This window comes from Chrysochloris asiatica, unplaced genomic scaffold (assembly GCF_000296735.1).
Source record: "Chrysochloris asiatica unplaced genomic scaffold, ChrAsi1.0 scaffold00020, whole genome shotgun sequence".
NCBI classification, from domain to species: domain Eukaryota; kingdom Metazoa; phylum Chordata; class Mammalia; order Afrosoricida; family Chrysochloridae; genus Chrysochloris; species Chrysochloris asiatica.
Genome location: NW_006408538.1, coordinates 19,831,820 through 19,854,539, shown reverse-complemented (window position 1 = coordinate 19,854,539; position 22,720 = coordinate 19,831,820). Strand labels below are relative to the sequence as shown.

General features: G+C 38.3%; 1 protein-coding gene across 1 annotated transcript in view; it reads right to left on the bottom strand.

The window, feature by feature from the left end:
- Positions 1-22,720, bottom strand: part of KAT6B (K(lysine) acetyltransferase 6B) — a 290,464-nt gene that overhangs the window by 108,553 nt on the left and 159,191 nt on the right. The gene's annotated exons all lie outside the window — the stretch shown is intronic.

Genomic DNA, 22,720 nt, shown 5'->3' with positions numbered 1-22,720 from the left:
AAAAAAAAGCTAAACTGGATAAAGAGAAATACTTTTAACTGATGGTATATGGAGGGGATTATAATCAATGTAATGAAACAAGTTATATGAATTACTGAATGTGAAACTGATGATGTGCCCTGTAAACTTTCACTCAATCCACAATAAAAACCTTAAATTAAAAAAAAAAAAAATGATTGGAGAAATCAAAAGCTAGTATTCTGGAACACTTAATTGTGCTCATGAGAAATCTGTACATGGACCAAGAAACAGTTGTTCGAACACAACATGGGAATAATGAATGATTTAAAATTAAGAAAGGTGTGCGACAAGATTGCATTCTTTCACCATACTTATTCAACCTGTATGCTGAGCAAATAATCTGAGAAGCTGGGTTCTGTGTAGAAAAACATGGTATTAGGATAGGAGCAGATTACCCGTTGTACATTCAACAAATCATACAGTTTGCTTCATTACATGGTTTCAGTTCCCTCCAAATACCAGCATTTACCTCAATTCACTTTAACTACTGAATTCCACTATCTTTCCTCTGCTAAGCCCCCTCTTGTTGTATACAGCCTGCCCTGTCATAGAGTGTTTCTTTTATCAAGAAAAAACATTTTTTTTAAATTTTTTACAATGTGGGTCTCATATGATGTTTGCCCTTTTGTAATTTAATGGTCTCACTTAGAATAATATTCTCCAGGTTCAACCATGTTTGAGGTGGTTCACACATTCATCATTATTTTTCAGTATGTAGTATTCCTTTGCGTATATGTAACAAACTTTGTTTAGCCATTTTTCTGCTCATGGGCATTTAGGCTGTCTCCACCTTTTTGATGTCTCCTGTAAACAACATATTAAAGAATCCTGTTTACTTATACACTCTGTGCATTATGTCTCTTGACTGGTACATTTAATCCATTCAGTGTTAATTACCAATAGGTATGAATTGATTGTTATCATTTTTCTGTGTGTGTTTTTGTGGTGATGCTAGATTCTTTGTTCCACTGTTCCCATGAGAGCATTTTGTTTCTGAGTTTTCTTTACACTTTCATTCCTGCTGCGTTAACGTTTACGAAATTTTTTGATTATCCTATTTTTTTAGTTTGACGTGCTAAGTCGTTTTTTGTTTTTAGGTTACCCTGTAATTTTTTAATTTTTTCCCAGCTTAAAACTTAAAACAGATTGCTTTATCTTGAAATCTACTTGACTTATTTGCTGTTTGGAAGTTCTGTACTTACACTGTTTTTTTTGTTTTGTTTTTGTTTTTTTGCTTTGTAGTTGACTTCATTATAAACTGGTATCTCTAGTTCCCTATTTTCTGTCTCATAGGTTTGCTTTTCTTTAAATACTTTTATATCTGGATTGGAGTCCTGGCGTGGTGCTGTGGGGGTAATGTGTCAGACTGCAAAGTCGTTTGATCCACAAGGTCAGTGGTTCAAGCTCATTAGCTGCTCCTTGGAAACTCTACACAGGGTCACCATGGGTTGGAATTGATGCAACAGCAGTTCACAATAACAATATCTGGACTGGTGTTAGTTCTCAGTCCATGGAACACCCTTTTACATTTTTTGTAAAGTTGGTCTGATTACTGCAAATTCCTTTAATTTCTGTTTATCAAGAAATGTTTTAATGTCACTGTCATGTCTGAAGGACAACTTTGCAGGGTATACGATTGGCAATGTTTTTCTTTCAGAGTTTTGTATGTGTCATTCCATTGCCTTCTTGCCTGCATGGTTTCTGCTGAGAAATCAGAGCTTCATCTTATTGGTTCTCCTTTGTAGGTAACTTCATTTTTCCTGAGCTGCTCTCAGGATTCTTTCTTTGTCTTTGATTTTGGAAAGTTTGATTATGATATATCTTGGTGATCTTCTTTTGGGATCTATTCTGTTTAAGGTTCTTTCCACCTTTTGTATCTTGTCTTTCATGATGTTAGAGAAGTTTTCTCCCAACAACTCTTTGACGATTTTCTCTTTGATTGTCTCTTTCTGTTCTGGAAACACGATCACCCAAAAGTTGTACCTCTTCATGGCTTTCTTCAATTTTTTTCATTCTTGTTTCTTATTGAGAGATTTATCTTCAACTCACTAATTTGAGCTGCCATTGCATCCCATCTACTCCTCTGTCCTGTCAATGTACTGTCCATTTCTGAGATCTTTGTATTAATCTTCTGGATTTCTAATTACAGTTTTTGTACTGTTTCAAAACTTGCATTTTATTTTGTCTGTTTGTTCTTGTACTGTTTTCCTGAATTCTTCTAGAGTTTTTATTGTGTTCTCCTTGCTTTCCTTGATCTTTTTATCGATCGATCCTTTGTAGGTTAACTAATGACCATTCTTTGAATTATTTTTCAGTTAATTACATTACCTTTTCTTCCTCAGAATCATTTTATGGTTCTGCATCTTGGTCATTTGTTTGAGCCATTATCTCTTGCTTCTTCTTGTGAGCTACAATTGTTGGTTTGTCTCTGGAGCACTGTGGGGTTGCTGTATTTGTAAAAACAAACTAAGTAGCTGTTGGACCTGGGGGGGGGGCATTCCTGCAATTCAAGGAGCTCATTAAGTGACTGGAAGAGATGTGACAGCAGAGTTCCTGGCCCTAGATGGCACTCCTATTGGTCTCCGTGTTATCTATGGTCAGAGCACTCACTAGGGAAGACCTTGATGGAGCTGGTTTCAGTGTTTGTTGGGACCACAGGGAAGCTGGGGGCAGTGTGACTGGTTAAATGGTGGCTCTGTGGGTTTTTGGGCCTGGAGCCAAGTCCACCTGAATCCAAGCACCAAAATGGCACACTGAAGTGGTTCAGTGGGCCCCCAACTCACACTGGCATGGTTCCCAATCACTAGGCTCCAAACTCCTGGAGAGCAAAGTCTGCTAGGGGTGGATGAGGGTGGGAGCTGTAGGGAAAAGAAGAGATTGCACCTTTTTGGTCACTTGCACGAATCTAGCTTTGCCAGACCTTTTTCTGCCACCAATGCCGCTCAAAGTACAACACTCATATTTAAGGAAAATTAATAAACATTAAAAAAAAAAAATACATATCCTTGGTTTAAAATACCCAAACATTACAAAGATACAGAATGGAAAGTAAGTCCCCTTCCCATGCCTAGTCCCTGAATCCCTTAGCTCCCCTTCTCCAAAAGAAGTCATTATTAGCAGACTCTTAAGTACCTTTCAGTGACACCTTAAAACTGAGGTATACTATAGCCAGTTTCATACTAATCGATATTGAGGTTAGTACCACTTTGTGACTTCTACAAACATGTACACATGTTCATTTGCCAGTCCAAATTTAGCTGTAGGTTCAATTTCTAGATGGTTGTATCAATGTACACGCCTAGCAACAAGATACGAAGCTGTTAACATCTATATTTTTTCGTTTTCCAATTTAATAGCAGAAAATTGTACTATTTCAATTTTAATTTGTTGTTCAAATTAACTTTCAAGAAACAAATTCAAAGACAATTTTTTTTCTTTTACTTTCACCCTAAATTTGGGGCTTATCTAGAAAACAATTCTATTTATAAGTAAAAAGGGAGTAGTTTTCCTCATCCTCTAAGAATGTGGTAATATAAAGAAAGTTACATCTTCACAATCCAAAGTTCATGGGTAATCAGAATTGTATGGTCCTTACCCAGTCTGACATTCTTTATTACTAGAGAGAACATATCCCATAGAAGTAGAACCACTCTCCAAAGGGCACAGAACAGGAAATCAAAATTCAAGCACCTATTTTCCTACCCAATGTTCTTTCATGATTAGCGCATTAAGACCACAATCTGCATACCAAAAGGATCATCAAAGCATGATATTCAGGGGTTTGACTGTTGTTGTTACTGTTTAAACAAAAGGGCGCACAATAATTTTATTTGAGACCATGGGCCAAAAGGAGTTCCAATTATGTTTACAGATGAATTGATATTTTTTGCTAGCTCAAAAATTCCACTATTTCTTTCCATATTCAGTGTCACACAACAAATAATAGGACATCAGTGAGTACACACCCACATGCAGGTGTGTATCTACATGATTTTCGTTTTTCTTTTGCCTCGCCATGTTTCCTTCCTTCCTTCCATTTACCTGTCAAATGTCTGGGCGAGGGCCTGACACAAGGGACATACTGCTAGTGATCCACTGCTGGTGGTCATCTCTAAATTATTTCAAGTATTTTGGGGATAGTTGGAGGGAAAAATACTGTAGACTGGTGGTTTTCAAACTTCTATGTACAAACAAAATACAATAGAGTTCTTCTTTAAAATGTAGATTCCAGCTCAATAAATCTAGAATAGGGTATTGCTGCTGTTGTTAAGTGCTGCAGAGTCAGTTCTAACTCAAGTGACCCTGTAAAGGGTTTCCAAGGAGTGGCAGGTGAGAGAGAACCTCCGACCTTTTGGTTCAAACCAGACTTGCAGTCCAGCACATTAACCCAAAGCACCACACCAGGACTGTAGGATAGGGCATTGAATAGAGCTGTAAATCCGGAATTCTGTATTTCTAACAATTTTGAGCAGTAAATATATAAATATTATTTTTAAAAAAAACAAAAACTTATATTGAATTTTGGGATGTGTTTTATCATTTAAACACTATGGTTCACGGAAGGGCAAAACCCTGGAAATATACGTGCCCCCCCCAGGGGGAACTGGGATAATAACAGTAGTAGATAAGACTAGTAATAGAAGGAGTAATCAGCAGTTGTTAAGTGCCAATGAGACAGTTCCAATGCATAACAACCCTGCACAGGGTTTCCAGGGTGTCTGGTGGGTTTGAACTGCGGAACTTGTGGTTTAAACTGACCTTGGGGTCCAGTGCATTATCTGCAGCACCACACCAGTAGCAAACATTTAAAGGGCACTGACAATAAACAGCCAGATAAGGACTCAATCATTAAAATACCGGAAGTATTTTACTATCATCCTCACTTTACAGATGAGAAAACTAAAGTTAACTCTCCCAAGGCTGTGAGACTCAGAAACTAATGCATTATTATCCTGCTTTGGGTTATCAATTTCACCATGGCTGTATTGTTAGTAATAAATGTCATCAGTTCTCAAGTTGACATATAAAAGGGGGCAATTGTTTAAAAGGTCTTTTCTAGCTCCTGTAAAGCTCAGCTTAAATAAATAGATAACTAGATCTCTGTAATTGATTGGTCTGGGTCAAAGCCAGGAGGAATTTCACCGCCAAAATGACTATTTGATAATACTGACAATCTACCCTTAGATAAGCCTGGCCTGCTGTACTGTCAGAGGCCATAGAGAAGATTATGTTGTTTTAAACCTCCTGCTTTTGGTAACTAAGGTGTGACAGAGTGGAACAGCTCACTTCTGAAGCTATTCTAAGACTAGCTTTGGTTACAATATGAATTCCACCACACTTGGCTTTGATGCTACATTTTACACTTGAAAGAGATCAAACTAAACATCCAGTTTTCAGTCAAAAAAATCTGTAAAAGTAACCTGACCTGAGCAGGGGCGCTTTAGCTCACTGCCAACTAAAAAGCATGACCGCCTTATTCCACACATACAAATGCCATTCTAGGTAGGCTAATTAATCATGAATATAACTGTTCAGACATTACATAATTTTACATAGACTTACTTCAAATGCCTGCCAAAAAAACCAGCAATTTGTATCACCAAGAATAAATCTACACTTGAAAAGAAATGAAAAGTTACAAACATGAAACACTGAAACTCTGGTCACCTCTTTCATAATTCCTCTAATAATTTTATTTTACAAACCCAGCACTAGGAAAATAGTATCAGCTGCAAAATTATAAAAATGAAATAAATACAGAGAGTCCAATTAATTTCTATACCAACAGAATGGCAACTTCTACGCTATGACTAACAGCACAAGAAAAACAAATCGTATGCACACTGTACACTGTGGGTCTCTCAATATTACATATGAAAACACAAGTCTGTTGTTATTACATCACTCACTACTATTTTTTTTTCATTATTTCACTTTCATACCTAAAATTCATTATATTTTCTAAGTAAAGTTTCACTGGTTGTTATTATTGTTGTTAAGTGCCGTCGAGACGGTTCTGACCCATAGCGACCCTGTATAGGGTTTCCAAGGAGTGGCTGGTGAACTTGAGCCACCGACCTTAGAGTTCAAAAGGCTTTGCAGTCTGGCGCATTAACCCACAGAACCACTGCTAAATCGGGAATAAGAAAGTGATGCGAAAATAAATGAAGCAATATCTATAGCCAGCATTTTCAAATAAATATAATCACCATAAGGTTGGTTATTATCCTAATTTTAAAACATACTTTTCAATTCAAGATTATTTTCAGTTAATTTAATAAAATTTCTTAATATAGAATATTTACAAGCAACAAAACTAGGAAAACTCAAACAAGTCATCCTTATGCTAAATATGTTGTTATCACGTGCCGTCTACTCGATTCCGCCCATAGTGACCCTGTATAGGTTTTCCAAAGAGTAGCTGGTGAGCTTGAACCACTGACCTTGCAGTTCAAACAGCTTTGCAGTCTGCCGCATTAACCCACAGCACCACACCAGGACTCCATGCTAAATATAGCTACCCAAACACATTACCATCAAGTTGCTTCCAACTCGGAGGCCCTATAAGGAAGGAGAGAGCAGAACTCCTTTAGAAGGCTTCCGAGGCATTTTTGTAAATCTTTACCAAAGCAGACAGCCTCATCTTTCCTCTGTGGAGCAGCACAGCAGTTAAACTGCTGACGTCTCAGTTTATCAGCCAGACACTTAACCTACTGTGTCAATGGGACTTGGCATATACAGCTATCTGTTGCTGCTGTGGTGGTTGTTCAGAGCTATCGAGTCAGTTCCGACTCCTAACGCCCCTATATGGAGTTTCTGAGGATTGACTGGGGAACTTGAGCTGCCAACCCTGCCGCCGTTCAAACCAACTTTGCAGTCCAGCGCATAAGGCTCCAGTGCCACACCAGGACTCCATATCTGCCTATAATGAATAAATATTAAACTTCAAAGGCGGTATGTATAAACTCATGAAAGATTGATTTAAATAATCTTATAATGATTTTTTTAGACTCCTGGTGTGGTGCTGTAGGCTAGCACTGGACTGTGAACCACAAGGTCAACAATTCAAACCCATCAGATGCTCCTTAATAATATTATGAGTTGGAGTCGACAAGATGGCACTTAACAACAACAACATTATAAGTTTTGACACCACACCCTTTTTAAAAAGAAATAACCAAGATCAGAGATGAAATAAATCTAAAATGAAAATACTACAGAGATTATCAATAAAATCAGAAGTTGGATCTTTTGAAAGGGTCAGTAAAATGGCAAAATTTTAGCCACACTGACAAAGACAAGAACGGAAAAGAAGCAAATGACCAATTTAAAAAATTAAAGATGCCACATTACAACTACTCCAATTTCATAAAGAGCATTATTAAAGAATATTAGGAATATTACATCACACAATTGGATAACCACGAAAAAATGGACAAATTCTTAGATACGCACAACCTATCTAAACTGTCTTTGGAGTAAACAAAGTCTGAACAGTCTTGTAACAAGTGAAGAGATTAAATTACTGACTAAAACCTCTAAACAACAAAGGCCTACACCACACAGCTTCCCTTGGGAAATCAACCTAACATTTAGAGGAGAATTCTCCTCAATACTATTTAAACTCCTCCAAAAGGCAGAGAAGGAAGGAATACTCCCTAATTCATTCTAAGAAGGCAACATAACCCTGATGCCCAACCAAAGATACCTCATACACACACAAAAAAAAAACAACTACAGGCCAATTTCTCTTATGAATGAATACAGATGCAAAAAGCCTCAACAAAAACAAGCAATAGCATATTAAAAGAGTCAAACACAATGACCAAGTGGGATTTCTTTCAAGAATGCAGGAGTGGTTCAACATTAGAAAATCAATCAACATATACTACGTGTCAATAAAACAAAGAATATGAATGAATATTAGCCACAGGATCACTCTATAAATGTAGGAAAAAAAACATATGATAAGACCTACCACCCTTTCTTGATGAAAGACCTAAAGAATGAGGCAGAAGGGAAATTCCTCAGTAGAACCCAGGGCATATATAAAAAGCCAACAACCCACATTTTACTTAATGGACAGACTGAGAATTTTCCTCCTTCTATTCAATATTGTATCAGAAGTCCTAGCCAGAACACAAAGACAAGAAAGGGACATAAAAGTTATACAGACTGGAAAACAAGAAATAAAAGTATCTCTATTTGTAGACGATTAAGAGTAAAGTAATCCTATACATAGAAAATTCCTATACACAAAAAACTTCTAGAGCTAACAGGAATTTCATAAAGTCGCAGGGGTACAAGGACAACAAATAAGAATAATCTGGGTATCTATCTATACACTAGCATTGTGAAATTAAATCTGAATGGGAAATTAGTCAAATTCCATTTACAATAGCACCTAACACAACAAAATACCTAGGAATGAATCTAACCAGTGATGTGAAGAACTAATACAAAGAAAATGATACATACCACAGAAAGAGATTAAAAATGACTTAAATAAATGCAAAGATGTTCCTTGATCATGGGATGGATACAACAATTTAATACTGTTAATATGACAGTGCTACTCAAAACAACCAATAGATGCAATGCAGTCCCAATGAAAATCCCAACAGCCTTCTTTACACAATTAGAAAATCAAATCTCAAATGTTATCTGGAAAGGGAAGAGACCCTGCATAATTAAAACAGTTCTGAAAGAGAACCAAGTAAAAGTCTTAATTTCCTATTTTAAAGCATATTACATAGCTACAGTAATCAAAAAAGCTGGTACTAGCACAACAAAGGAGTCCTGGGATGGCACTGTGCATTGCAAGCCCTGGACAAAAAAGTCTTAACCTCAAGGTCAAAGGTTCAAGTTCACCAGCCATTCCTTGGAGACCCTATACAGGGTTGCCATGGGTTGGAATCAACTCGAATCAACAGCACTTAACAACAACAACAAAGCATTACAAAAGACATGTACACCAATGAAACAGAATTGTGAGACCAGAAATACACCAACACATCTATGGTCAGATGAATTTTGATGAGGGTACTCAATCCATTCTATGAAGAAAGAAAAGTTTCATCAATTAATGGAAACTGGATTTCCACAGACAGATTAAATGAAGCAGAATCCATGCCTCACATCAAACGTCAAAACAAATCCAAACTGGAAAGAGCCTAACTGGGCAGACTAATCCATAAAATTCTTAGAACAAGCAGGGGCAATGCTATCAAGTCTAGCTTTCAATGATAAATTATCTAATGTATTAATAAAAGCACAAACAAAAAGATAAATAGGACCTTATAAAAATTAAAAACCATGTTAATCAAATGACTTTACCAAAAAAAGTGAAAAGACAAGGTACCAATTGGGATGGTGTCTTTGTAACTGTAAGTCAATATATCCAAATAAATTAACATACCCAATAAGAATTTAATAAAAATAGACATCAATTTTAACAACTTAACAAAAAGACAACTCACTTATAAACTAGGCAAAGGATTTGAATAAATGTTTCATGAGAGGACATCAAAGGCCACCATGAAAAGATGCTCATCATCTTTAGACATCAGAGAGATGCACATCAGAACCAGAAGGAAACACTATTTCATTCCCATAAGAATGTGTAAGATTCAAAATAGAAAGTAATAAATACTGTTCAGTACATGAGAAACTGGAACACTAACCCATTGCTAGGGAGAAAGCTGGAGAAACAGTGTGGCGGGCCCTCAAAAAACTAAAAACAGAACTACCATGTTGTTGCTGTTGGGTGCCTCTGAGTTAGTTCTGGACAAATAGTTACCATATTCACAACAGTGAAAAACAATGCCGGGTCATGTGCTATCCTCACAATTGGTGTTACGCTCGATCCCACTGACACTGCCACCATGTCAACCTTTCTTGCTGTGCGTCTTCCTCTTTTTCATAGAACCTCCACTTTACCGAGCAGAATGTCCTTCTCTAAGGATTATTGGTCCTTCCTGCTGACGTGTCCGATTTCTTCCAACACAGACCAGGCTGCTATTCTGGCAGTCCATGCTAGTTTTAATATTCTTCTCCAATGCCATAATTTAAATGTATCAACTATTCTCCGGTCTTCCTTATGATATCATTACCTAACTTTGAGATGCATATGTTGTTGTTGTTGTTAAGTGCCGTCGAGTCGGTTCCGACTCATAGTGACCCTGTACAGGGTTTCCGAGGGTGTAAATCCTTACGGGAGTAGAAAGCCTCATCTTTCTCCCGCGGAGCGGCTGGTAGTTTCGAACTGCTGACCTTAAGGTTCGCAGCCCAATTCGTAACCACTACGCTACCAGAGCTCCATATGAGGCCAATGAAAATACTACGTTTTGGGTCAAGAACACGTAACTCAAATTGTTATCAATCTTCAAATGGATACCTTTGCTTATAACACTTTAAAGAGCTCTTCTGGAGCAGATTTGCCTAATGTAATATGCCCTCTGATTTTCAGACTGCTGTTTCCAAGAGTGTTGACTGTGCGGATGCAAGCAAAATGAAGTCTTCAGCAACTTCAATCTTTTCTCCATTTATCATGCTGTTATTGATTCCGATTGTTAGGATTTATCTTTACATTGAGGGCAATCCATACTGAAGGCTGTAGTGTCTAATCTTCATCAATACGTATTTTAAATCCTCTTTGCTTCCAGCAAACAAAGTTATATCATCTGCATTTCACATGCTATTTATGAGTGTTCCTTCAATCCTGATGCCATGTTCTTCTTCATATAATGCAGCTTCTCAGATTATTTGCTCAGTATACGGACTGAATACTATGGTTAAAGGACACAACCCAGGAACACATCTTTTCTTATTCTGTTTGAACAATGGCCTCCCTGGTAACAATGAAATGCTCTGGAATACCCATTCTTCCCAGTGTTATCCATAGTTTGTCATGATGCTTTGCACAGTTAACAAAGCACAAGCAAACATCTTTCTGGTATTCTCTGCTTTCTGCTAAAATCTACCTGATGCCAGCCATTACACTGTCCTCCTCTGAATCTGGCTTGAATTTCTGGCAGTTCCTTGTTCATGTACTTTTGCCAACTGTTTTTGAATTATCTTAAGCAAAATTTTACTTGCATGTGATATGAATGCTATTGTTCTATGATTTCCACATTGCGTTGGGTCGCCTCTCTTTAGAATGGGCACATTTATAGATCACTTTTAATCAGGTGGCCAGAAAGCTGTCTTCTAAATTTAGATGAGTGAGCACTTCGAGTGCTGCATCACAATGAAGACCAATTTCAATTTGTATTCTATCAATTCCTGGAGTCTTTGTCTGTTGCCAATGCCTTCAGTGCAGTTTGGACTTCTTTCTTCAGTAGCATCGGTTCTTGATCATATGCTATCTCTTGAAATGGTTGACCACTGACCATTTCTTTTTGGTACAGTAACTTTGTGTATTCCTTTCATCCTCTTTAGATGCTTTCTGTATTATTCAATGTTTTACCCATTAATTTAAAAAAATATTTTTTAATTGAGGTCTGAATTTTTTCTTCAGTTCTTTAAGCTTGAGAAACACTTCTACCTCCAGATCTCTGCACATTTCATTATAACACTTTACTTTATTTTCTTAAGTTGCTCTTGTCTTCCATTCGCTTCAGCTCCTCTATGTTCTTTCCTCATATCCATTTTGGTCTTTTATTTCCTGCCTTTTTAATGACCTTTGCTTTCCTCCTGTATGGTGTTCTTCATGTCATCTCACAACTCTTCTGGTCTTCAGTCATTAGTGTCCAATGCATCAAATCTCTTCTTGAGATGGTCTCTAAATTCCAGTGAGATATATTCACAGTCGTTATTTTGGCTCTCAAGGATTTGTTTTAATTTTCTTCCGCTTCAGCCAGAACTAGCAACTTTCAAATGAGCTATTGATGATCTGTCCCATAGTCTTCTACTGGCATTGTAATGGCTGGTGATATTGAACTTTTCCATTGTCTTTTCCCACAGATGTAGTCAATTTGATATCTGTATATTCCATCTTTTGAAGTCCATGTGAACAGTCAGCAGTTTTAATGTTATGCAAAAAATCTGTTTGCTGTGAATAAGTCACTGGTCTTGTAAAACTCATGAAATTTCATGAAACTTTTGCATTTCAATGAACAGTAATTATCAATTTATCTTGATTGTATATTTGATCAAGTTCAGACTGAGTATGTTGGTAGAATTCTTCAATTTCATCATCACTGACTTTAGAACTTGTTGCATAAATTTAAGAAACAGTGGTATTAACTGGTCTTCCTTGTAGAACTGTGGATATTATCCTATCACAGACAGCACTGAATTTAAAGATAGATCTTGAAATGCTTTTTCATTATGAATACAACACTATCTCTCTTTAGTTTGACATTGCTGGTGTAGAAACCCACATGAATTATCCAATTACAAATGGCCAATACCAGTCCATTTTAGCTCACTAATGTTGAGAATATTGATCTTTATGCATTCCATTTCATTTTGGACACTTACAATTTTCTTATATTCATCCTGCATACATTCCATGTTCCAATTACTAATGGACATTTGCAGTTGCCTCTTCTCATTTTGAGTTGTACCCCATAAGCAAAGGGAGGTCCTGAAAGCTTTAACTCCATTCATGTCAATATGGACAAGTCTACTTTGAGGAGGTAGCTCTTCTCCAGATGGTTTTTGAATGCCTTCCAAACAGAGGGCTCATCTTCTGGCACTATGTGTGACAATGTTCTGCTGCTATTTATAACGTTTTCATCTTCTGGCACTCGATCTGACAATGTTCCACTGCTATTCAGAAGGGTTTCGGTGGTTAAATGCTATTAAGTAGTCATCCTCTCCTTCTTCGTAGATTGTCTTAGTCTGGAAGCTCCACTAAGACTGGTCCAGCCAGGGGTAACACTGATGGTATTTAAAATACCAGTCACATAGCTTTTAGCCTCACAGTAATCTGCAAGCCACCAAAAATGACAAACTGACACAACTCCTATATGACAGTAACTGCTCTCCTGTGTATATACCCAAAAGTCTAAAAGTTAAGACTGCAAAAGAAACCTGTATTCACAATAGAGTAGACAACCAAAATGTACTACATATGTACAACGGTACACTACTCAGCCAGTAAGACTAATGAAGTCTTGATAGATGTTACAGTTAAGGACAGAACTTGAAGACATTATGCAAAGCAAAATAAGTCAATCACAGAAGGGCACTGTATGATTTGACTCACATAACAAAGACAACAAGAGGCAAATATATAGAGACCAACTTTTAGTTTCCACCATGGGTAAAAGGGAAGAGGGAAAGGAGAGTTTAACAGTGATGAAAAAAATCACATTTACTCACGGTAGTGTTACACAATGATTATTGATTGTGGTCAATAAGTTGTATACCTATAAAAACTTAAAAGTTTTATTCACAAAAGTTGTATTGTGGGTATATTTACAACAATGGAAAAAAAGTAGCTGCCTATTTTTATTATTATTTTTTAAGCTTTTATTGTGAAATATGTGATCGTTTACATGGGAGAACATTAGCTTTACATTCATCCTACCGTATTTCGTTTCATTGTAAGGATTACAATTCCCTCCATGAATCATCAAACAACCAAAGGGTACACTCCGCAAGCCTGCCCCTGGTCATCAGCACACAGAGCCCTCTCCCTCCCTGAGTCCAGAGTCCCCAACCACTCCATCTCTCTCCATGTCATCGTTTCTGTCTCCATCTCTGGAGTCACTGCTTCTCTGGATAGGGTCCCGTACTACACTCTTTTCCATTGATGGTCCCAGAGTCCTCTGCTCCTGGACTGCAAAATCAACCACACCCCTCCTTTTGTTACAAAACTTCTACCTTTACATTTGTAACACTCACAGTCAGTCCTGATAGCAATTATTCACTATTGAACCACAAGAATCTTAGCCCCATCTCCTTTCAACATAGGCTGCTTATTTTTAACCAAACATCTCATGAAATTTGGCTTCTTGGTTTGGAGGTTTCGGGTCATGATTTCATGGGATATTCCAGTTAATTGGCCTAATGTGTTTAATACTTCAATTCTATTTCCTAGTTCTATGCATACATAGTACCTGAGGTCAAAAGCTTGAAAGTGGCCATCTAAGGTACAACAATGGCCTCTATGCACCTGGAACAACAGGGGAAAAGAGTCAGGAATAGAAGGAAGATATGGAATGTGTGGTGAATTGACTCCATCAATAAGTACCATTTTGCCATGAATTAGAGCACTCGGCTACCATTCTACATATGTTGATCAAATATCTCATGAAAAGAATCCTGATCAAAAGGGAGGAGGAAAATAAAAGGGGGGGAGGAGGAAATGCGGAACTAAATTTCAAATTCTCATGAGTTCTAAAATTTCTGGAACCATGGCGGGTAGATGAATCACTGAATTGTCCTGAGATAATCCTTAAATCTTAAACCAAAAATATCCCCTAAAGTCATCTTGTAAAATGAGTAATAGTTAGCTTGACTAGTAAAAAAAAAAAGCCTGCTGTTTTAAAAACTATCACTGTATGATTGTATTGACAAATCTCAATTCAAAGATTAGAAAGGAATACTAGCTGGTTTGAGTTTATGTATTAGAGTAACCTCTCAGAAAAGGAGAGTGAGAAGGGTTTCACAACTTAAAGAATGTAATCAGTGTTCTTAAACTGTACCTTAGAAACTGTCAAATGGGAGTATGTTTTATTGTGCATATTTTCAACAACAAAATAAAAATGAAAACAAACAGAAAGAAGAGCCACTATAAAGATTTAACAATAGGTCAGTACAGTTTGGAAGGTCACACAGCAGGAGGCAACAGTCCATTCCAGGAACTTGGAAGGGAAGGCAAGGAGAGACATGCCTAAAAGCTAGTGAGTCTGATGACCTTTATGATGATTTTATAAGGTTTGTGTAATCCTGCATGAATGTATATATTAAGGGGAAAAAGTCATCCAGAAATTGCTCTACAGTCAATAAAGTTTCAGAAAAAAATTGCCAAGGCATAAAACTTCCTTGTGACTCTGCCTGGAGAGATAATTGCTTAGTAATTACCCGCCATGATGGTAACAGAAATTATAGACTTCTTTAAACTCTTACATTGTGAGAACCTCTGGCTAAAAGCCCTTTAAATTTTCACTAGTATCTGAATATACTCTTTACCTATGTCAATAAAGTGGATAATTTTTCAAAGGTAATTGTTATGTTGTTTCCTCATTTAAACCAGTGTTATCCCAGTTAAGATGGACATATGAATAGTTTACACTCACCTGGAATGGTTTAACATAGAATCATAGTGTTCCAAATATACAGCTAGCTTTCTTAATAGTCCAGAGCACAGGAATACCTAACAGCCTTCCTCATTTAGTTCAAGGGATAAAATATAAACATTATGGGAAGAAAAAAATGTTAGTAGCTTACTGACCTACCATTAGGAGTATTTCACAACTGAGTTCTTTTTCACAGCAGCATACAACCAGGACATATGTCTAATCAATACTTAACAACTAACTACCTTATGGATGGAGCTCATGAATTAACCAACATATATTCAAACTCAAATCCATCAGACAGAAATCAACAGTGACCTGAATCTCTTTGAACACTGTTATTGCTGTTCTTGTTAAGTGCCGTCAAGTCGGTTCTGACCCATAGTGACTCTGTAAAGGGTTTTCCAAGGAGCCACTGGTGAGCTTGAACAGCCACCTAAGGAATGTTATTGTTAACAATAATGACAACAATGTAAACCCCTGAAGCTGGCAGCATCTATTTGTAAGTTATTTAACTAGAGGTTCTCTCGTTTTTTCCAGAGAACCAATGAGATGGACTGGCAAAGTGGCTGCAACGATGGACTCAAACATAACCATTGTGAGGATGGCACAGGACCAGGCAGTGTTTTGTTCTGTTGTGCGTAGTGTCACTATGAGATAAGGTGACTCAAAGACATCTACAAACAACAGCAGCCATTAAAAGTATCACATGCAATACTTCCTGCAGTGCTGTATTATCCTCACTGTATAACTCCATAAACCTAAAGCTGAGAAAGGGCAAAGATTATTCCCAAGGTCAGACAGCAAACTTAGGGGTTGGAAGGCATCTGGATTCCCTACTCATTTTAATGGTCCATCACATTAGCCCAAGCAACCTATTTCACAATCAGCATGTGAGACAATAGACAAAAAATGGTGTGTAAGCAGAAAGTCTCTCCTCATGAGCTGCAAATTGTATAAAAAAGGTTTTCTTTCTAATTATGGTCATATAATTACAGACACTTTAAGGACGAAGAGCCTGTTTGTTCTCCCTGGTGTGAGCAACTCACTGATTCAGGCTCTCTTTAAGCCAGCAGCCAAGTGGCAATGGCAGACATCCAGAAGTTCCTGGAGGAGAACAGATGGACAACTATCCTAAAAAAAGAGCTCCCTGATGTCACCCAGCAACGAGAAGCAAGAGCTCAATAAATATACTATCCTCACTCAGGTGTTACATATATGAAACAAAAGGGTTCACAGCACAAGTAGGCCTTTTTCTTACTGGTTACCAACCAGATCACACCATGCTCGGACCCCTAGTCTCTCTCTGATTTTCTAATGAGGTCTTCCTGAGGTTTCCTATTTAGTATAAATCACTCCAAATAATGATAATTTTTTAGCTCTCCATTTAATTTGGTGAATAGAAAATTCATACTTCATCTAAGTTTGTTGTTGTTAAGATACCCTACATAGGGCTTCCAAGGTTTTAAATTTGTGCTGGAAGAGCAGGAAACTTCTTCTTGCTCCTGTGAAGCAGCTGGTGGAGTTCCAACTGTGGACCTTGTGGTTTGCACAAGGTGGCTGGCTGGCTGTGTGTCATCGAGTCAATTCCAACTCATAGCAACCCTGCAGAGGGTTTCTCAGAGCTCTAGGTCTCATCTTTCTCTCACTGAACATACGATGGACTCGAAATGCTGACCTTGTGGTTAGCAACCCAACACATAACCCACTACAGCAACATCTGGGTTCCAAAAGCAAACAAATAGCATGCAGTAATCACTCAAAAGATATCGGCAGTTATTAGCCATTATTCACCAACAACTTCTTAGTGTGTCGTACTGTGGTGGATTGTATGTTGCTGCGATGATGGAAGCTATGCCATCAGTATTTTAAATACAAGCACAGGTAAACATCTTTCTGATATTCTCTGCTTTCAGCCAAGATCCATTGGACATCAACAATGATATCGCTTGTTCGACGGCCTCTTCTGAATCTGGCTTGAACCTTGGAAGTTCTCTGTCAATGTGTGCTTGTAATCATTTCTGTACTACTTTCAGTCAAACTTTACTCACATGGAATATCAAAGAGATTGTCCGATGACTATTCAACCTGTATGCTGAGCAAATAATCGGAGAAGCTGGGTTATATGTAGAAAAATGTGGCATCAGGATTAGAGGAAGACTCATTAACCACCTGCGATATGCAGATGATACAATCTTGCTTCCTGAAAGTGAAGAGGACTTGAAACATTTACTGAAGAAGATCAAAGAACACAGCCTTCAGTATGGATTACATCTCAATGTAAAGAAAACAAAACTCACCACTGGACCAATAAAACAACATTCTTATCAATGGAAGAAAAACTGAAGTTGTCAAAGACTTCATTCTTCTTGGATCAACTATCAACACTCACGGAAGCAGCAGTCAAGAAATCAAACGACATATTGCAGTGGGCAAATCTGCTGCACAAGACCTTTTTAAAGTGTTGAAGAACAAAGATGTCAGCTTGAGGACTAAGGTGCACCTGACCTAAGCCATGGTATCTTTAAATAACTTCATATGCATGTGGAAGCTGGACAGTGAATAAGGAAGACCAGAGAAGAATTGATGCTTTTGAGTTATGGTGTTGGAGGAGAATATTGAAAGTGCCATGGGCTGCCAAAAGAACCAACAGATGTGTGTTGGAAGAAGTGCAGCCAGAATGATCCTTGGAGGCCAGGATGGCCAAACTTCGTCTCTCATACTTCGGACATATCGTCAGGAGGGACGAGTCGCTGGAGAAGGATATCATGTTTGGTATGATAGAGTGTCAAAGAAAAAGAGGAAGATCTCCAGCAAGATGGACTAGCCAAGTGACAACATCAATGGGCTCAAGCGTGGCAATGAAAGTGAGGTTGGCCCAGGACCAGGCAGTGTTTCGTTCTGCTGTGCATAAGGTTGCTATGAGTCAGTACCAACTCGATGGCACCTAACAACAACAACAATGAGCAAAATATTGAATGATGCAGAAAACATCAACTTATGGAAGAAATACACACAGTCATGGTTTTAAACACAACTGGTGAATGCTCAACCATTTCAAGATGTAGCATATGATCAAGAACCAATTGTGAAGGAAAAAAAAAAAGTCCAAAGCGCATTGTAGGCATTGGTGTTTTAAAAACAAGGCTCCAGGAATTGATGGAATACAAATGGAAGTATTTCAATAAACTCATGCAGCACTGGAAACACTCATTCATCTATGCCAAGAAATTTGGAAGAGGGCTACAACATTAAATTACTGGAAAAGATCTATATTTGTGCCCATTCCAAAGAAGGTGACACAACAGAATACAGAAGTCAATGAACAATGTATCATTAATATGACATGCAAGTAAAATGTTGCTGTAGATCATTTCAAACGTCTACAGCCGTGCAATGACAGCAACATGCCCGAAATTCAATGGGATTCAGAAGAGGACGTGGAACTAGGGATATCACTGCTGATGACAATTGGATCTTGGCTGAAAGCAGAGAATACCAGAAAGATAACTACTTGTGTTCTATCAGCTACACAAAGGCTTTCAATTGTGTGGATTATGAAAAGCTATGGAAAACATTGTGAAGATTGAGTATTCCAGAACGATTCATTGTGCTCATGAGGAACTGTACATACACCAAGAAGCAACTGTTAGAGCAAGATGATACTGAATGACAGATGATACAACCTTGCTTGCTAGAAGCAAAAAGGACAGAAAATAAAATACTGTCGAATATCAAAGACTACAGCCTTCAGTATGGATTGCACCTGAATATAAAGAAACAAAAATCCTCAAAACTGGACCAATAAATAATATGATAAATGGAGAAAAGACTGAAGTTGTCAAACACTTCATTTTGCTCGGGTCCAAAATCAACACTCATGGAAGTAGCAGGCAAGAAATCGTTTAGCATATTGCATTAGGCAAATGTGCTACACAGGACATCTTTAAAGTATTCAAAAGTAATGTCACTTTTAGGTAAAGTGTGCCTAACCCAATTAAATGTCTCTTCAACCACCTTATATGCATGTGAAAGTAGGATAATGAATAAGGAAGACTGGAGAAGAACCCATGCATTTGAATTATGGAGTTGGAGAAGAATATTTAAAGTGACAATACCATGGACTGCCAGAAAATGAAATCCATCTTGGCAGAGTTAAAACCAGAATGCTCATTAGAGGCCAGGATAGCAAGACTTTGTTTCTTGTACAACGGACATGTTATCAGGACAGACCAGTTGCTGAAGAAGGACATCATACTTGGTTAAGTGGATGGTGAACAAAAAAAAGAGGAAGACCCCAGGGAAATGAACAGACACGACTACAGCTGCAATAGGGTCAGATGTAGCAACATTTGTGAGGATGTTTTGTTTGTTTGTTTTTTCAGTATTGGACAGGGTAACTATGCGTGAGAATTGATGATAGACAAACAGCAAAAAGACTATTTGGTACTTGATGTCGATATTTTGGTTGACTTGACTTTTTAAAAAAAATGTCTGCTACTTACTTCAACTGTACGAGTGTATAGACTCTTTATCTATACTATACCATATAGATTCAAAGAACAGAACATAAGACCGTACTTAAAGAGCTTACAAATTACATGGGGAGAGGAGCTGAGGGAGGGGGCGAGCAGGAATATACAGTTCAGGAACATACTTTCAGACAATACAATCTTACAAATATGTGTGTTTCTTGCTTTTTTCACTGTTATATCCAGTGAAAAGCTAGTATATCACATTCTAAAATAGCATTTCCTTTACTCCCCCACCCTTTTGCTAACCGCTCGGTTCGTAGTTCAAGTCCACCGGCCACTCCTTGAAAACCAACACAGGGTCACTATGAGTCCACAATGAATTGACGGCACATAGCAGGCACTTCACAACAAACAACAGTAATATGGAGTCCTGGTGTTGCGCTGTGAGCTAAATGCACCAGACGGCAAAGTCATTTGAACAGCAAGATCGGTGGTTCAAGCTCACCAGCTGCTCCTTGGAAACCCTATTATAGGATCGCTATGGGATGGAATTGACTTGACGGAACTTAACAACAAGCAACAATAATAAACCCCTTCAAGAAGTTCTGGTATGGCACTGTAGGATAAGGACTCAATCTTAAGGTCCGTTTGAATCACAAGGTTGGCAGTTCAAACTCACCAGCCTCTCCTTGTAAACCCTGTACAGGGTCACTGTGAGTCACAACACACTTACCAGCACATAACAACAATACATCTTTTTAAAGAAGCGCTGGTGGTGCTACCGGTTAGATGCTGGGCTGCTAACCACTAGGTCAGCTATTCACTAGCTGTTCTGTGGGAGGGAAGAGGAAGTCGTCCCCTCTGGTAAAAATGCTCAGTCTCAGAAACCCTGTAGAACAGGGGCGGGGAATCTTTGTCTTGTCAAATGTTATGACATAACTCATGGTTATATGATTAACTTAGAAATTAGCCTGCTGGATTTGGTCAAACACTTAGCTAACTCACTCCTAATTGACCCCTGTAGCGCTGTGGGTTAAAGCGCTGGGCCCCAAGGTCAGTTTGAATGGCAAAGCTGCTATTAAACTCTATACATGGTCACTATGGGTCGAAAACGACTAACTGGCCTTTATGGACTTCTGACTACTGGTGTGGCCCTATAGGATCAGCATTAGATTGTGAACCACAAGATCAGTAATTCAAACCCACCAGCTGCTTCTCAGAAACCCTATACAGGGTCGCTATGAGTTGCAGCCGACTCGACAGCATTTACAAACAAACATCATCTATATCTATATGATCTCATATAATTTTCACCTTATTAGTATACTCATTTTATAGATGTGTAAATGAAAACCTAGAGGAGGTTTTTTGGTTTGCTTGTTTGTTTACCCCCTTTAAAAGAAAGCTCTGGTAAACCATTTTGAAAATTCAGAATCTCAAGAGTTGTCTTTTTAACATTTTAAGTTCGAATGACAAAAAAAAAAAGAGAACACTCATCAAATATAATGATATTTGATACTTAGATTTTTTTTGAAGTTTCATTTCTTTAAGGCTATACAGATAGAACACAAAATATCAAAGAAGTGATGTACAGTCCTGGTGTGGTGCTGTAGGGTAAGCACTTGACTACACAGTTGGTTTGAACCACAAGTTCAGAGGTTCAAACTCACCAGTTATGTCTCAGAACTCAACAGCACTCAACAACAACAGACATGTAACAGCTATGTAAAGTTGATCCATGGGGCTTCTATCAGGTGATTTTTTTTAACGTTTTATTGTGAATTATGTGATAGTTTACATGGGAGAACATTAGTTTTACATTCATTCTATCATATATCGTTTCATTGCCATGGTTACAATCCCCTCCATGCACCATCAACCAACCCAAGGGTATACCCTGAAAGCCTGCCCCCTACACTATCCTCCCCTCCCTCCAGTCTTCAGCACACAGCCGCTCTCCCTCTCTGGATCTAAAGTCCCCAGCTGCTCCATTGTTCCACATCATTCTCTCTGCCTCCATCTCAGGCATCACTGCTTCTCTGGGTAGGGTCCCACTCTCTGCTCATCTCCCTTGATAGTCCGAGGGACCTCCGCTCCTAGACTGAAAAGTTAATCACTCCCCTCCTTGCTAAAAAACGTCTACCTTTACATTTCCAACCCTCACAAGCAGTCCTGCTAACAATTATTCACTATTGTAACACAAGAGACCCATCTGCATTTCATTTCATCAGCTCCGCCTACACAGATTGGGTAGTATTCACTGGAGATTCTGCATTCCTCCAGGACCTCTGGCTCTAGGTTCCCTCTTGAAAGCTTGTAAGCCAGTCACTTCTTGCCTTTGTAGCTCCCCCCCACCCCCCGCCTATTTTGGGTAGCCAATGTCCAAGTTGCCCATCAGTGTCTACTCTGTGTGTGGAGGAGGTGGGAATGATTCTTGATGTAAATTCTTGCTGTAAATCCCTCTTTTTAGCTACTGCAATCATAGGTGTAGGTCAAGTTCATCAAAATGTATCAGATTACTCTTTTTCTCCTCTTCTTTCTTCTTCTGGTTGAGCTCTGATCATCCAGTCATTGAAGTCAGGTCAAGTGGGCATTATCTGCAAGTATGGGTGTTCTTATGCATATGCCCTCTCTTTTTATCAGCTGAATGCTTCACTCTCCACATTGTAGGGCTTAGTTGGCTGCTTCATTGCTGTTTTTCCCTCACTTCCCCTTATCTGTGATGAGCGTGTGTTCCCATTGAGTCTTAGTCTTGGAAGGGGATTTACACTGAGGGGACCCGACCACTTGCCTTGATGTTTCCTGGGCAAGAAACTTGTATATTCTTGTAGTAACAGTCTGTTTGCCTCTATTGTTTTGTATTTTTCCTGTAGGTCTTTCTTTCAAGAAGTATTTTCTGTTCTTCTAGCTGTTCCAGGCTGGTCTGCTCATCCTTTCAAGTGGAAATTTCCCATCTCTGGAGATCTGGATGTG